The sequence below is a fragment of the Dendrobates tinctorius genome, unplaced genomic scaffold (genome assembly GCF_039654945.1).
Source record: "Dendrobates tinctorius isolate UK_male_01 unplaced genomic scaffold, ASM3965494v1 ptg000036l, whole genome shotgun sequence".
Classification (NCBI taxonomy): Eukaryota; Metazoa; Chordata; class Amphibia; order Anura; family Dendrobatidae; genus Dendrobates; species Dendrobates tinctorius.
In genome coordinates this window covers 38,533,635-38,551,078 of record NW_027361704.1, presented here as the reverse complement: position 1 = coordinate 38,551,078, position 17,444 = coordinate 38,533,635, and the positions used below count along the sequence as shown (strand labels likewise).

Here is a 17,444-nt window from a genome sequence, read left to right as displayed (position 1 = left end):
GTGTGGCATCTTTAGGACTCTTATAGCCTATAAGTCTCTATGTTTTGAACGCACATCACAGCACAAGAGAGCTATAAGCGTCTCTGTAACGCCACATTTTCCTTTTGCTCATCTAATGGTTAACATGTAACCCAGTAGCTCCTCCCATCAACACATGTGACCCATATCCAGGCACTCCATTGGAGCAGTGCAGCCCCTATTGGCCTCTACAATATAGAACAGAGCACTAGTTGATTGACACCTCTGACCGGGCACTTCCAGGTTTCCATTTCTGGGCTTAGTCCCGCCTCCACACTATTTAGATCTGTCAGTGACAACACACAGGGCTTCCAAATGGTGGCGGATACCGCGTACAGCCCTGCACACTTGCAACCTACTTCTATAAGGTAAGCGCTCTCACTCCAGCCCGCCCTGTACTACTGGGCACTGCCACCATTATACTATGACTCATAGGATTATTTTCCTCATTTACAGCCCCATATTAGCCTTAGGCTGCCGGTTTCACCTGCACACCTGCAAGCTACTATTACATGGTAAGCACTCTCAGTACGCCTGCTCTGTGTTATCAGGCATTGCCACCATAGCTCCAGGACTCATGTGATTATTTTCTTCTTTTACAGCCCCATACGGGCCTTTTGCTACAGGTCTCAGTACAGACATTTTCTACAGGTATATTTTCACACCGGTCTCAGTACAGACATCTTCCACAGGTATATTTTGACACAATATATTATACCGTATATGCTTTACTCACAGTGGTCAGCTGATTTCCTCTTTTTTTTTTCCACAACATTTCAGGCAAATTGCTTCAGCAATCCAGCGGGAACCTCTCCTCATTTCCTTATGGAATATATTGTATCTAATTGAATTACCAGGTATATCATCAATACCTTCTGATGTTTCTTTTTGATTCATTTCTCGTTCTTTATGCCTCACCATTCATGATCTCATGTCCCTTGCTTCATTGTAGCACAGCACGCCTTAAGGGTAGCTGGAAGCCTGCTATATGCCTACACCATATTTGGAAGCAGGTATAATTGTGCCACTATTCCTTCTAATAATAATAATAATGCCACCATTATATGACATAATGTTCTGATACTACCCCACTTACCTTGTTATAGGAACGTACAAAAAATTACTTTGCTCGTGGACATACGTTTGTTCATACTATATAGACAGCAGTTGGGTATGTTCCCCTTTTTTTTCACAGATCACCTCACCCATTCGCTCGTTCACTTTGGTCTTCTGGCACACGGTTGCTTTAGTCTTATAACATAATCGTGATGAAACAGTCTATACTGTATGGAGATTTATATTAACAATAATGTTATCGACTGTTTGATATGTTTGTCACCTTATGTTTTGTATTGATCATGAGGACTTGTTATGACTTTATGCTTTTGTTTCATGTTTATTGTGGCAGAGTGATGAAGGCCAAGTGTGGGCCGAAACGTCTTTTTTGTAGGACTGCACATAAATAAAAAAATAAAAACTTCACTTAAAAAGGACAATTCAGTTGAGTACCAAGTTACTTTCTTATTATTCACTTGGGTCTGGGTAACCTAACTGTGCGCCTTGTGGTAGTGCCACGCTATACTTGACACAATAAATAGTAATAGCACATGTAATTAACATAGGATTCTTGATCAACATTTTTTTATAAAATCCATCCCACCGCGACCAGCTGGTCCCTGACTCTAGTAACTCATCTAGCTATGTGTTATCCAGGTGTCAATAGAAGTAGAAAATCTGGAGAGCAAGAAAAAGCACAAATAGGATCTTAACTGTTTAAAAACATGGGATGCACCTGTAGGGAAGGTGGACTGACGGACGGACCTGTCTGCAGAAGGAGAGTGAAGGGCATTGTAGATGGAAAACATCTGGAGATAGGAAGGAGGGCTGTAGTATTAGATTTTGACCATTAGAGGGCAATGGAGAGCTGTGAGGTTAGGACTGAAAAACAGCCATTGGCTAAGAAAACTGCTGAGTCATGTTGGACGGGGTTACCAGAACAGAAGTGCATAAAAGAAGGAGAGAAGGTTCTAGAAAAGTCAGTGAAGGGAGCACAGGAAACAAGAAGCACGGCTGAGGACAAAGGAAGTTCCTGAGAGGACTGACAGTTGGGCCAGTTACGGGGGGTGGCCCTGACAGGATTAGCCGCAGACAGAGACAGCAGAGGCCACAGACTGAGAGCAAAGAGAGGCCGCAGACAGAGACAGCCTGGGATACCACTAAACCGAACGGACTCGGACTGGTGAAACGCTGTGGTGGTAGGCCTAGGGCAGCCACAGTGACAGAGCCGCGAGGGACATCCATTTGTCAACGAAAGAAAGTGAAGGTACCCGGGCCTGTGTACGAAGTCAAGCAGCTACTGTGTGTAGCTGAGAGAATCGTCGAGCGGCTGCTGTGTGCGTCTGTGGAGAGTGACGAGCAGCTGCTGTGTGCAGCTGTTGAGATTGTCAAGTAGCTACTGCGTGTGGCTGAGGGGATTGTCGAGCAGCGTCTGTGTGCGGCTGTGAAGATTGACCAGCAGCTGCTGTGTGCGGCTACAGGGATTGTTGAGTAACTGCCGTGTAAGGCTGCGGAAATTAACGTGCCGTTGCTGTGAGGTGCTGTGGGTCGTGGAAGGACAATCAATAAAGAAGACCTGTTGAACACGATTCTGTCTCAAGTCTGTCTGCGTCAAGTAACGGACCACCCCCCGGTCGGTTGCCCTCACTCCTACCTTACCTACACACCAGGGAGAGGTACGGTCACCTTGTTTTGTTGCAACTAAGCAACATGTGAAAAACATGGATCAGCTGCTGCAAGATGCGGGTCCAAAACCTGAGGATAATGGTGAAACCGAGTTTACGTGACCAAATCTGCACTGCTGATAAAGATGGATTGCTGACGATATTCTTCAAAGCTTTATTTTACCCTTCGCCACGACAGCACCCACTGGAGGTATCGGATCCGCCCCATTTGGAACAGGAAACCCTACAGGAAAGATAAAAGGGGGCGGTCCGCCTTTCCTCCTCAGTTTTGGTTTCCTGTTCCAAACGGAGCCACGATATCCTTCAGGAAAGAATACCTGGGCCAGGCATGCCGCCTGTGCAGTCTCCATGTGAACGGCAGGGGCTGCGGTCCGGAGGCAGCGTCGGGGGAGATTCCGCTAGACGGCTCCCCCCTTGTCTGGTGAACGAAGGGTGATGACGGGGTCCGGGGAGGGCCGCCCCGTCTCACCCAGGAAAGCGCCGGTAGGCACCGGGACGCACCGCTACTGGGAGTGGTAAGAGCGCCAGTGGCGCAGAACGAAAAAAAAAAAAAAGAAGAGGTTTTTTTTTTAAATAAAAAGCGCCAGCAATGGTGGCGGTGCATAGAGAGAGGGACCGCATGGAGAGCGGGGGCCGCACATCAAAGCGGCGCGGTAGCCGGCCGGCGCAGAGTCTCCTGACCCCCTGGAAGTAATGGTTGAACTTCCGGGGCGGGATGGCTGAGAGCGCGTCGGGACATGCGCGCGGTGATCCCAGGGAGGAGGAGCAACTTCCGGGGGGACGGCAGGAAGAAAAAAAAAAAAAAAAAAGAGGCAAATTATTTAAACAGCGGCGCAGCTCAGCGGCGATGCAGCAATGTCATCCCCAACGGAAGCGCACGCTCCAGCGGGGGATTCTGCAGGAGGTAGCTCCACCAGGGACCGCAACACCGGCCGCAGGAATGAAGCAGGAGAATCAAGGCCTAGGACGGGATCTCAGCCATCTGGTCCGGTAATATAAGGCTTCACTGGGTGAGTGTGCAAAGTATATACTCTGCCTACTAAGCTGACCTCTCCCCCCCCCCGCCTTGGTGTCCCCTTCTAGACAAAGAAAAAGGATAAATCCAAGCATAAAGAATGTGCGTTATGCTCTGAACCTCTCCCTGACTCCTACCCTAAGAAGCTCTGTAAGCAGTGCACCAGAGAGACAAAGCAGGGGGCCGCATTGTCGACAAAAGACATTAGAGCTATAATCAGGGAGGAGATACAGGCTATTAACCGCGCCAAAACTCCCTCAGAGACTGGCAGCAAAAAGCAGTTAACCCTCAGCTCAGAGTCAGAGGAAGAAGGGGGGTTAATCTCTGACTCCTCACTCACATCCTCGTCGTCATCAGACATGGAGGGACGGTCATGTTTCCCCCTGGATAGTGTGGACAACCTAGTCAAATCGGTGAGAAGCACTATGGGGTGTGAGGAACCAAGGGGTGCCCAAACCGCACAAGACATAATGTTTGCGGGATTGGCGGAAAAGAAAAGGAGAGCGTTCCCGGTAATACCGGCAATTAAGGCCCTAATAAAGAGGGAATGGGAAAAACATGACCAAAGAAGTTTTCTCCCATCAGCCTCAAAAAGAAAGTATCCATTTAGCGATGAGGAGCTATTAAAATGGACCAAGGTGCCAAAAGTGGATGCCGTTATATCCTCTACCTCGAAACAATCGGCTATTCCAGTAGAGGACGCAGGCTTGTTGGCAGACCCATTAGACCGCAAGGCAGAATCATCATTGAAGAGGTCTTGGGAATCTACCACGGGTATTTTTAAGCCAGCGGTAGCCAGCACATGCACCACTAGATCTATGCTCGTGTGGTTGGACCAGCTGGATCAACAAATCGAGCAAAAGGTGTCCAGAGAAAAATTACGGGCCGCTATCCCATTAATTAGAGGGGCAGCTGCCTTTATGGCTGATGCGTCGGCGGACACTCTACGGCTGGCAGCAAGATCAGCAGCTCTTGTGAACAACGCCAGAAGGGCGTTGTGGATGAAGAGCTGGAAGGGGGACGCGCAATCAAAGGCTAAGATTTGTGCAACCCCATGCGAGGGTGAGTTTCTCTTCGGGAAAGAGTTAGACACTATACTCGCCAAAGCAAAGGAGAGGAAGTCGGCCCTCCCTGACCCTTCTATCCCTTTCTATAGGAGAACCTTTAAGAGGCGACCGTTTGGAAGAAGGAGGCAAACGGAAAGATCAAATAGATGGGCCGCAAAAGAAGAGAAACAAAAGGGTACCATGTTCAGGGGTCCAACATTCCGAAGGGAAAATAGAAATTAAAAAATCAGACCCACCTGTACGGGGTAGATTACGGTTCTTTTATCCAAAATGGGAACAAATATCCTCAAACCCATGGATCTTGGGTATTATTAAAGAAGGAATGAAAATAGAATTCCTTCAAAACCCTTATGATTTCTTTATCCTAACCCGCCTTAACTCTATGGCCCAACAAAAGGCCCTCGAAGAAGAAATTCGGAGCCTACTATGCAAGGGGGTTTTAGTGGAGGTCCCAGAGGGACAGGAACGTAGAGGCTTCTACTCTCCTTTATTTTTAATTTCCAAACCAGATGGTACGTTTAAAACAATTATTAATTTAAGGAAGCTTAATACGTTTATAAAAAATTATAAGTTTAAGATGGAATCAATCAGATCCACCATAAAGCTTCTCTTTCCAAATTGTGTGATGGCGGGAATTGACTTAAAAGATGCTTATGCTTACTATCATCTTCCTATCCATAATAGATACCAAAAATATCTAAGGGTCGCAGTGGTGTTCGATGGCAAGGTCCATCATTTTCAGTACACAGCCATGCCTTTCGGCCTCTCTACAGCGCCAAGAATCTTCACCAAGGTGATGGCAGAGGTGATGGCCTATGTTCGTCAAAAAGATACTTTAATCGTACCTTACTTAGACGACTTCCTAATAATCGGAACTCGGATACCCAATGTACCGAAAGAGTGGCTGATGCAATCTCATCTTTGCAGGACCTAGGCTGGATCATCAATATACAGAAGTCCAGGCTCGTTCCGCAATCCCTCCAGATGTTTTTGGGGTTCCAATTGAACTCCATAACCCAGAAATGTCTACTTCCTCAGGTAAAGATTGCACTAACAAAAGAGAAAGTAGAGGCAGCCATAGATAGACCACGCATGTCTCTGAGAGGGGCAATGTCGCTATTGGGGTCGCTAGATTCCTGTGCCCCTGCAGTCCGGTGGGCCCATTATCATGTCCGCACACTTCAGCATCAGATCCTCCAGGAGGAGAGGCGACATGGTGGTCACCTCGAGAGCAAGATAACTCTAACTCAGGAGGTCTTGACTTCTCTGGAATGGTGGTTAGATGATGACCATCTATCCTCAGGAGTCCCATGGGTCATAGTACCATCTGGTATCCTAACCACCGACGCTAGCCCCCAAGGCTGGGGAGCCCATATGGGGAATAGCTTTTGTCAAGGAAGATGGAATAGAGAGGAAAGAGAATACTCGTCTAATTTAAAAGAACTTACAGCAGTATACTATGCTCTACATCATTTCCTTCCACAGCTCCAACAGAAACATGTCAGGATCCTGTCGGACAACACCACCACAGTGGCCTACATAAACAGACACGGAGGTACTCGATCAGAGACTCTGATGTCTTCTGCGGCAAGAATCTTAAGCTTAGCCGAAAGCAATTTGTTGTCCCTCTCAGCTCTTCATATCAGAGGAGAGGACAACCAAGAAGCCGATTTCTTAAGCCGACACACACTTCGGCAAGGGGAGTGGTGCCTCAATCGCCAAATCTTCCAGAACATAGTAGCTCTATGGGGGCATCCTCAAGTGGACCTCTTCGCCACAAGGGAAAACAGACAAACAAAGACCTTTGCTTCCCTGTCTCCAGCAGATCACCCAGACATACTGGATGCCCTCCAGGCCTCATGGAAATTTAAGCTGGCATACGCCTTCCCTCCATTGATTCTCCTGCCACAAGTGATTCGGAAAATCAGAGAGGAAAAGGCGAGAGTAATCCTGATTGCACCATTCTGGCTCAAGAGACCGTGGTTCTTGTGGCTACGAATTATGTCAGTGACAGATCCTTGGGTTCTCCCCTCAAACCCCAACCTACTCTCCCAAGGCCCTTTCTTCCACCCTCAAGTGGACAACTTACACTTGACGGCGTGGAACTTGAAAGGCACCTATTAAGATCAAGAGGGTTTTCGGAATCATTAATTACTACGCTCCTACAGAGCAGGAAGCAGTCCACAACCCAAATTTATAAGAGAATATGGAAGAAATTCCTACAGTTTCATACAGCATCTCATACAGCAGAAGTCCCGATAGTTCCTATCTTAGAATTCCTACAAAAAGGGAAGGAATTGGGCTTGTCAGTAAACACACTGAAAGTACAGGTGTCTGCGTTGGGGGCGCTGTATGGCCATAATATAGCAGGGAATAAGTGGATATCACGATTCATTACAGCATGTGAAAGAATAACTCCGGTTCACATACCCACAATCCCTACATGGGACTTAAACTTGGTGTTAGACACCCTGACAGAAGAACCTTTTGAACCGATAGATACGATATCCCTTAAATATTTATCATTTAAGACGGCCCTCTTGGTAGCACTGACATCCGCTAGGAGAGTGGGTGATATCCAGGCCCTGTCCATAGATCCACCCTTTTTGCAGGTATACCGGGATAGATTAATATTAAAGCCAGACCCCTCATACCTGCCTAAGGTATCAACAAAGTACCATAGGTCTCAGGAGATACTCCTCCCAACCTTCTTTGAAGATCCCTCCACTCCGGAAGAGCAGAAATTCCACACTTTGGACGTCAGAAGAACTGTCCTAAAGTATATTGAAAGGTCCGAGAGCTGGAGGCAGTGTAGGGCTCTCTTCATTTCTTTTCAGGGCTGTAAAAAAGGGTATGGAGTCACAAAGAGCACCATTTCCCGATGGATCAGGGATGCCATTCGTTTAACCTACAATGCAAGAAATGAAGATCCTCCGGAAGACATCAGAGCACATTCCACCAGAGCAATGGCGGCCTCCTGGGCGGAGAGGGGAGACGTTCCAATTGAAACCATATGTAAGGCGGCAATTTGGTCATCCCCTTCTACCTTCTATAGACACTATAGACTTGACCTTTCGTCTACTTCTGACCTAAGCTTTGGCAGGACTGTCCTTAGCATGGTGGTCCCACCCAGGTGATGGTCTCTGGAATCTCTCCAGTGGGTGCTGTCGTGGCGAAGGGTAAAAAGCCGGATTACTTACCGGTAATGCTCTTTTAATGAGTCCACGACAGCACCCGCTCACTTCCCTCCCTGCTAGAAATATCAATATTAAAAGTATATCTGCTAAAGTTGGATAAGTAAAGTTACAAGTACAAGACATTGCCTAATCCTTGGCGGTTCTCCTGGTACTCTGAAATGCAAAACTGAGGAGGAAAGGCGGACCGCCCCCTTTTATCTTTCCTGTAGGGTTTCCTGTTCCAAATGGGGCTGATCCGATACCTCCAGTGGGTGCTGTCGTGGACTCATTAAAAGAGCATTACCGGTAAGTAATCCGGCTTTTCAAAACAGGTAAATAGTCAACGCGTTTTGAGGGTTATGAAAGACCTTTTCCTCAGAACAAAACCTTCTTGTCCTGAGAAAGAGGTCCTGCATGACCTTGAAACACGTTGACTATTTACCTGTTTTGAAATAAAGCTTTGAAGACTATCGTCCGCCATCCATCTTTATCATCAGCGCAGATTTGGACACATATGCCCAGTTTCACCATTATCCAGGTGTCAAATTAGACATCTTACTCTGCCAGTCGATTTTGAAATTTGGATGGCACATAGTGAGGTAAATCTCTGGGGTTAGAGACAATCCTGAGTGGGTACACCTTATTGCGGTGGGAAAGCTTTTACTCTTTTTTGGTAAAAAACTACAACTTTGTCTTTTCATATACACTCACTGGCCACTTTATTAGGTACACCATGCTAGTAACGGGTTGGACCCCCTTTTGCCTTCAGAACTGCCTCAATTCTTCGTGGCAGAGATTCAACAAGGTGCTGGAAGCATTCCTCAGAGATTTTGGACCATATTGACATGATGGCATCACACAGTTGGCGCAGATTTGTCGGCTGCACATCCCTGATGCGAATCTCCCATTCCACCACATCCCAAAGATCCTCTATTGGATTGAGATCTGGTGACTGAGGAGGCCATTTGAGTACAGTGAACTCATTGTCATGTTCAAGAAACCAATCTGAGATGAATCGAGCTTTATGACATGGCGCATTATCCTGCTGAAAGTAGCCATCAGATGCCTGTTCTTAGCTGAGAGGAGTGGTACCCAGTGTGGTCTTCTGCTGCTGTAGCCCATCTGCCTCAAAGTTCGACGCACTGTGCGTTCAGAGATGCTCTTCTGCCTACCTTGGTTGTAACGGGTGGCAATTTGAGTCACTGTTGCCTTTCTATCAGCTCGAACCAGTATGCCCATTCTCCTCTGACCTCTGGCATCAACAAGGCATTTCCGGCCACAGAACTGCCGCTCACTGGATTTTTTTTCTTTTTCGGACCATTCTCTGTAAACCCTAGAGATGGTTGTGCGTGAAAATCCCAGTAGATCAGCAGTTTCTGAAATACTCAGACCAGCCCTTCTGGCACCAACAATCATGCCACGTTCAAAGGCACTCAAATCACCTTTCTTCCCCATACTGATGCTCGGTTTGAACTGCAGGAGATTGTCTTGACCATGTCTACATGCCTAAATGCACTGAGTTGCCGCCATGTGATTGGCTGATTAGAAATTAAGTCTTAACACACAGTTGGACAGGTGTACCTAATAAAGTGGCCAGTGAGTGTATACCGTATGTGTTACTGTTTACTTATTGCAGTGTGCCTACGAACGGTGTTTTTATTCTAGGTTATTTTTTACTAAAAATGCATAAATGTGGCTGTTTTCACAAAATGGATTACTTCCAGTTATTCATTCTGTCAGGTACTTCAATCTCAATACCCAAAAATGGAATTCAGATGTTCACCCAGCTGGAGATATTGACTTCACTTAGGCAAAACAAATTCCAAAGTATGAAACTAAGGACCTTTCAGTTGGTGTAAGTCTGTTTAGCTAGACATTTTTGGATGCCATTTTCCTTAGTGAGGTCAATGGTTCCATTTGAGGAGCATCTAAATTCATCTTTAGGTTGTTCACAATAAAGTCCCGAATGGAGTACTGAACTGCAGTTAAAAAGTGCTGTTAACATATTTAGTCTAGTAAATTAGTGCACTCATTAATGTGCCTAGAAGTAAGCATGTGACCCTTACAAATATATATATTTTACTTGTAAGATGGTAGAGAAAGAGTTCTCATTCCTGTTATCCCCGTTCCTGCACTTTTATATTTTTATTGTGTTTTCTTCTATTTGAGCCAGCACACAACTCTCCCTGTCTGAGTAGTATGCTCTTTATACTATTTTTTTTGCTAGTTTTACATATAAATTTTGTTTTGGTTCAAATCGTGCCATATCCCCACACTGTTCATAAGTGGTTAACTAGGTTGGCCAAATGAAATTGACAGCTGCGTGGCAAATATTGAGTTATGGGCGAGTGGACAGCACTTGTCAAATAAAGCTTGAGTTTAGGCCTGTTAAAGTAAACTAGGAGAAATTGGATGAGTGCAACCACAGAAGTACATCATGAAGCAGAAAACAGTGCAGTCTTGAGGTGCGTGACAGTGCGGCCACTGTCTATGAGGAGGAGAAGAGATGGGAATAGTTTGAGGAGATAATCGCGTAGTTCCAGTTGCAAAGCCCATGAAGTGATGTTATCCTTTGGGTAATGTGATTGTAGCGACAATGAGTGGCACCAGAGGCACTTCTACACCTCAAAAACATTTCTAGAATTCAACCTTTTCTTACTTTTGACTCCGCAAAAACTCTTACTGTTTCTCTTATTCATTCTCGTCTGGACTATTGTAACTCTCTTCTAGTCGGTCTCCCTCTTATCAAACTCTCCCCCCTCCAATCTGTTCTGAATGCTGCAGCCAGGATCATATTCCTCCCCAATCGTTACACCGATGCCTCTACCTTGTGCCAGTCATTACACTGGCTACCCATCCACTCCTGAATCCAGTACAAACTTATTACCCTCACCCACAAAGCTCTCCTTGGCTGTCACGATACTAGTGGATACAACTGGACACCAGTGGCTAGGTCAAAGAGACTACAGACACAGTGGGTTGCGCAAGCAATATTGTATTAATGATCTGAATACAATATAGCATATAAGTCCAGATAAATGTTCAGTCAATATGATAGCAGAGCTGATACTCTGCGACACAGCATGCAAAGTCACTGAGCAATGCGGGCACAAGACACAGACTCTTGCAGAGCGGAGGAACACACTAGCTGGCTGGAGTTCTTACTTCACCGCAGGTGTAGTCAGGCAGAGGTTCCTGAAGTCAAGTGTTCAGCAATCACTCGGTCAGCAGGCAGGGATCCAGACGTGCAGGTTGGCAGAGGACTCCGCCGTTAAGAGAGGACCAACAGGGATAGCAAGTCCAGGCTTGGGACTGCAGAGGCACAAAGTCCAATACATAATACACAAGCAATGAATCAGAGCAGGTGCTTTATATACAGCTTTGGCAGGAAGCAAGATGGCCGACGTGAAAACATCAAGATCCATGTTAACTAAGGGCAAGTCTAAGGGCAAGAGAAACAGATTCCAGGACTAGATACTGACATTACTCCCACCTGAAGAACGGCCTCTGGACGACCCTAAACCAGGCTTGCCAGGGTACCTTTGATGGAACTGCTCAATCAGTCGGGAGGCGTTAATATTATCCACGGGTTCCCAGGAATTCTCCTCTGAGGAATAGCCTTGCCATTTAATCAAATACTGCAGTCGATGTCTGTAGATTCTTGAATCCAGAATCCTCTCAACGATGAACTGCTCTTGACCATCCACAAGAACGGGATCGGGAGGAGGAGATGAACGTCCTGGAAAAGGATTTGGTACTACAGTCTTTAGTAGGGAAGTATGAAAGACAGGATGTATCTTCAGTGTTCTTGGGAGTTTTAAGCGGCATGCAACAGCACCTACCAGACCACTGATCCTATAAGGACCAATGTACTTCTGTCCCAACTTAGGGGAAGGGATCTTCATCTTTAAATTCTTCGTAGATAACCAGACTAAATCTCCTACCTTAAATGTTGGTGTTGGTTTGCGAAATCTGTCAGCTGCATTCTTGTACCTCTCTTGTGCGGAACCCAAAGTCTCTTTCAGAAGTTCAAGGTTCTGTTGAAGTGAAGAGATCCTGTCGGCAACTGCTGGTAAAGATGTATCTACCGGTAATCTGGGAAGAATGCTAGGGTGATATCCCAGGTTAGCGTAGAATGGAGACTGTTTGGTGGAGGCACTCTGGGAGTTGTTATAAGAGAATTCGGCCAAGGGGAGTAGCCTTACCCAATCATCTTGCAAATGGCAAACATAGCAGCGAAGGTATTGCTCTAGTGTTTGGTTGGTACGTTCTGTCTGCCCGTTGGACTGTGGGTGGAAAACAGAAGATAAGTTAACTTCTATGCCTAATGCTGAACAAAAGCTTCGCCAAAACTTTGAAGTAAATTGAACTCCACGGTCAGAAACAACTTAATCTGGAACCCCGTGCAGGCGAAAGATGTTCTGGATAATTAGGTCAGCAGTGTCCTTCGCAGAGGGTAAACCGGAACAAGGGATGAAATGGGCCGCCTTGGTCAGGCGATCGACCACCACCAAAATCGTACTCTTTCCCTCAGAAAGGGGCAGTTCTACAATAAAGTCCATAGAAATGGATCCCCACGGGCGAGACGGCACCGGCAAAGGCTGTAACAGACCAGTAGGGGAGGCACGTGGAACCTTGAATTTGGCACATACCTCACAAGATGAAACGTACTTCTGGACATCCTTCCGAAAACCTGGCCACCAGAAGAAGCGAGATAAGAATTCTTGAGTCTTCTGAATTCCTCTGTGCCCTGCAACCTTGGAATCATGAACCAATCTCAACACTCTTAACCTCACGGCTTCAGGAATGTAGAGGCGCCGTTCCCGGGTCCAAACTCCATTCCTAAAAAGAAGACTTACCTCATCAGATGGCTGAGACAGGAAAAGATCAGAGTTGTAAGCTTCTTTGATGACCTGCAGCAAATCTTGATTCTGAATGACTCCTACAAAATTGCAATCAGAAAGTATGGTCTTAGGTGGAGCATCTGGAACAGCGTCAGTGGAGAACATCCGGGATAGAGCATCTGCTTTTCCATTGCGAGAACCTGGTCTATAAGAGATTGTAAAATTGAATTGATTAAGGAAAAGACTCCAGCGGGCCTGCCGTGGGGTCAGGCATCTTGCTGACCTGATGAACTCAAGGTTGCGGTGATCCGTGAGGACCACGATCGGCTGTGAGGCTCCTTGCAGAAGATGTCTCCACTCCTTGAAGGCGGCGATGATAGCCAGTAATTCTTTATTTCCTACATCGTAGTTCTTTTCGGCAGGAGACAGTCGCTTGGAAAGAAAAGCACAAGGATGAAGTAAATTCTTCTCACCTGTTCTTTGGGACAGTATAGCCCCGGTGGCACAGTTTGAGGCATCCACTTCAATAATGAAGGCGAGTTCCGGGTCAGGGTGGATCAGTACTGGTGCTGACGTGAACTTGGTCTTGAGCCGAGAGAATGCTTCTTGGGCTTGAAGGGACCAAATAAATGCTGTCTTCTTCTGTGTCAACCGGGTGATGGGCGAGACGATGTCAGAGAAGTTCTTGATGAAACGTCTGTAGAAGTTAGCAAACCCGATGAAACGTTGGACCTCCTTGACGTTCTTGGGGATTGGCCACTCCTGAATTGCCTTGATCTTGCTGTTATCCATACTCAGACCCTGCGGAGAAATTACATAACCTAAGAATTGAATCTCCGACTTGTGAAATTCGCATTTCCCCAGCTTGATGTACAGCTGGTGTTCCCTCAACCGCTGCAAGACAGTCTTGACATGTTGCTGATGTTCCTCCATGGAGCTAGAAAAAATCAGAATGTCATCCAAATAGATTACGACAAAAATATCAAGAATGTCTCTGAAAATATCATTTACGAGATGTTGGAACGTTGCTGGGGCATTGCAAAGTCCAAATGGCATGACCAATTACTCAAAGTGTCCATATCGAGACCTAAATGCTGTTTTCCATTCATCTCCAGGTCTTATACGGACTAGATTGTATGCCCCGCGTAGGTCCAATTTTGAAAAGACCTTGGCCTGACGAACTCTCTCGAGAAGCTCCGGAATTAATGGCAGGGGGTAGCGGTTCTTGATGGTTACCTTGTTAATTTCCCGGTAATCAACACAGGGTCTGAGGGATCCATCCTTCTTTTTAACGAAAAAGATGGGTGCACCGGCTGGAGAGGATGAGGGGCGTATAAACCCCTTAGACAGGTTCTCGTCGATATATTCTTTGAGAGTCTTGAGCTCAGGACCGGACAATGGATAAATATTACCAAAAGGAATGGTAGCAGCAGGCAGAAGCTCGATTGGGCAGTCATAAGAGCGGTGTGGTGGTAATTTATCTGCATTCTTTTTATCGCACACGTCCGAAAATTCTTTATAAACTGCCGGTAACTCTAGGTCCGATGATGGGTTGGCCGGAGATGGATCAGTCGATTTCTCAGAAGTTACCTCTTTAGCTGGGAAGCGCAATCTCTTAGTCTCCCAGTCAATGATGGGATTTTGAGCCTGCAACCAGGGTAAACCCAAGATAATAGGGAAATGTGGAGAGGAAATCAGAAGGAAGGGCAATTTCTCCTGGTGATCATCTCCCATGAGGACCTTCAGTGGTTCAGTCTGCTGGTCTACGGGCCCCGAGGTCAAAGGGGACCCATCCACAGTCTCCATCAGAATTGAAGACACTCTTCTCTGTGATCAGATTCCATATTCCCTATCAAAAGAAGTGTCCATGAAGTTACCGCTAGCCCCAGAGTCTATCATGGCGGAACTGTTCACCCAACGGGAGTCAATCCAGATCTTGATAGGAAGGTAACAATGTGAATCTTTTTTCTTATTGCAAGGGTATGAAACTGCAGAAGATAGAATAACAGCATTAATGGGTAATATCGTTTCGGATGTAACAGAGTTAATATCTGAAAAGTCATAATCAGGAGCGGTTGCTGCAATTTCGGGTGGCCCTGATTCGGAAGTCATGGAGTATGATTCAGAGAAGTCGCGTTCTATCATGGTTGCGGTTGTTCTGCGAGAACGATTGGGGCAGTTGATAATAAAATGTCCTGACTTCCCACAGTAAAAACATAAATTCTCCTTGAAGCGAAATTCCTTCCGTTCGTCACTTACTCGACTTCGTAGGGAATTTACCTGCATCGGCTCAGGTGTGGACTCCTGAGGACTTGGGTCCGGAATCTCCTTAGGAAGGAAAGGAAGAAGCAATTTATTGCTGCGGTTCATCTCAGACCACCTTTCTAGTTTTCGTTCGGAGATGCGAGCGTCTAGGCGAATACAGTGATTGATGAAATCACCTAGAGCAGTGGGAGCCTCCGCACGTGCAAGCTCGTCCTTGATGGAACTGGACAACCCCTTCTTAAATATAGAGTACTTCGCTGCACTATTCCAGGTGGTGTCCTGAGCCCACCTTCTAAAATCCATAGCATACTCAGTCACTGGGCGTTTACCTTGACGCAAATTCAGCAGGGCCGTCTCAGCTGTAAGGCCACGGTTCGGATCGTCAAACATCTGCCCCATGGCGGCGATAAACATATTGAAGTCATTCAGACATGCATCCTGTGATTCTATCAGAGGGTTTGCCCAGGCAAGGGCCTTATTAGTCAGCAACATGATGATAGTCAATACTTTGGATCGGTCTGTAGGAAACTGTGTGACATGTGCAGCAAAGTATAAACGACACTGGTTCAGAAACCCACGGTACTTGTCTCGGTCGCCACCAAACCTAAATGGCGGTAGTTTGGGGATGGTAGGAACAGAAGCCTGAGATTGTGCCTCCAGAGCCGCAACTCAGCCACGCAATTCCTGAAGGGTCTGACTGAGTACTTGTATATCATATTTAGTCTGCCCCTCTAGGCCTTCTATTCTGCTCTTCCATGTCTGCACTTCAGCGTGTACAGTGGCAGTGATATTATTTAGCTTCTTAACACGCACTTCTAAAGTCTCTGACCCAGCGGCATCCATTTTTAAGGCTTGTGTATCCTGTCACGATACTAGTGGATACAACTGGACACCAGTGGCTAGGTCAAAGAGACTACAGACACAGTGGGTTGCGCAAGCAATATTGTATTAATGATCTGAATACAATATAGCATATAAGTCCAGATAAATGTTCAGTCAATATGATAGCAGAGCTGATACTCTGCGACACAGCATGCAAAGTCACTGAGCAATGCGGGCACAAGACACAGACTCTTGCAGAGCGGAGGAACACACTAGCTGGCTGGAGTTCTTACTTCACCGCAGGTGTAGTCAGGCAGAGGTTCCTGAAGTCAAGTGTTCAGCAATCACTCGGTCAGCAGGCAGGGATCCAGACGTGCAGGTTGGCAGAGGACTCCGCCGTTAAGAGAGGACCAACAGGGATAGTAAGTCCAGGCTTGGGACTGCAGAGGCACAAAGTCCAATACATAATACACAAGCAATGAATCAGAGCAGGTGCTGGCTTTATATACAGCTTTGGCAGGAAGCAAGATGGCCGACGTGGAAACATCAAGATCCATGTTAACTAAGGGCAAGTCTAAGGGCAAGAGAAACAGATTCCAGGACTAGATACTGACATTGGCACAGCACCACCCTACATCTGCTCCCTCGTCTCAGTGTACCACCCTACCCGTGCCCTCTGTTCTGCTAATGACCTGAGGTTAGCATTCTCAATAGTCAGAACCTCCCACTCCCGTCTCCAAGACTATATACGTGCTGCACCAATTCTTTGGAATGCACTTCCCAGGTCAATTCGATTAGTCCCCAATCCCTACAATTTGAAGCGTGCCCTGAAAACGCATTTATTCAGACTGGCTTACCGCCTCAACACATTAACCTAATTATCCCTGTGTGGCACAGTCAAAAGTTTTACCATAACCAGGTTCTCCGCATCATGATCCCACATGCTTTATGCATCTATTAGCCCTCTGTGTCTGTACTGTTACACACTTAACGTTATGGCTGGTCCAAATAATCAGGGCAATTGTTACCACCCACCTTTCGTGTCTCCCCTTTTCCTCATAGATTGTAAACTTGCGAGCAGGGTTCTCATTTCTCTTTGTATCTGTTATGATCTATGTGATTATTGTTATGCTGTAATGTCTATCGTCTGTACAAGTCCCCTCTGAAATGTAAAGTGCTGCGGAATATGTCGGCGCTATAGAAATAAAATGTATTATTATTATTCCTGAGAAGGAACTTGTCTAGTACTGAGGCAGAAAACAGAATAGGGCGGCAGCCGCCAAAGTAGGTGTTCAAGACCTTTATGACTGTCTGATGAAAGGAAGAGTTAGGCCTGTACCATGCTGTGTTTCTCTGTTGGATAATCCATAAAAAAAAGTAAGTAGGCCTCACTGGGTACTGTAAAAAAAATTTCCTATTAATATATTGCAGTCATCATATAATATACCAATGTACTTACAATTTTGCCTTTCTTCTCTGTTAATTCTTCTTTTCTC

General features: G+C 46.2%; 1 long non-coding RNA gene across 1 annotated transcript; it reads left to right on the top strand.

Moving 5' to 3' along the window:
* Nucleotides 1–472: 472 nt before the first annotated feature.
* On the top strand, nt 473–1,400 carry LOC141087968 (uncharacterized). Its single transcript, XR_012231788.1, has 3 exons — nt 473–533; nt 621–710; nt 799–1,400. It is a non-coding gene; the product is annotated as an uncharacterized lncRNA (long non-coding RNA).
* The last annotated feature ends 16,044 nt before the right edge of the window (nt 1,401–17,444 follow it).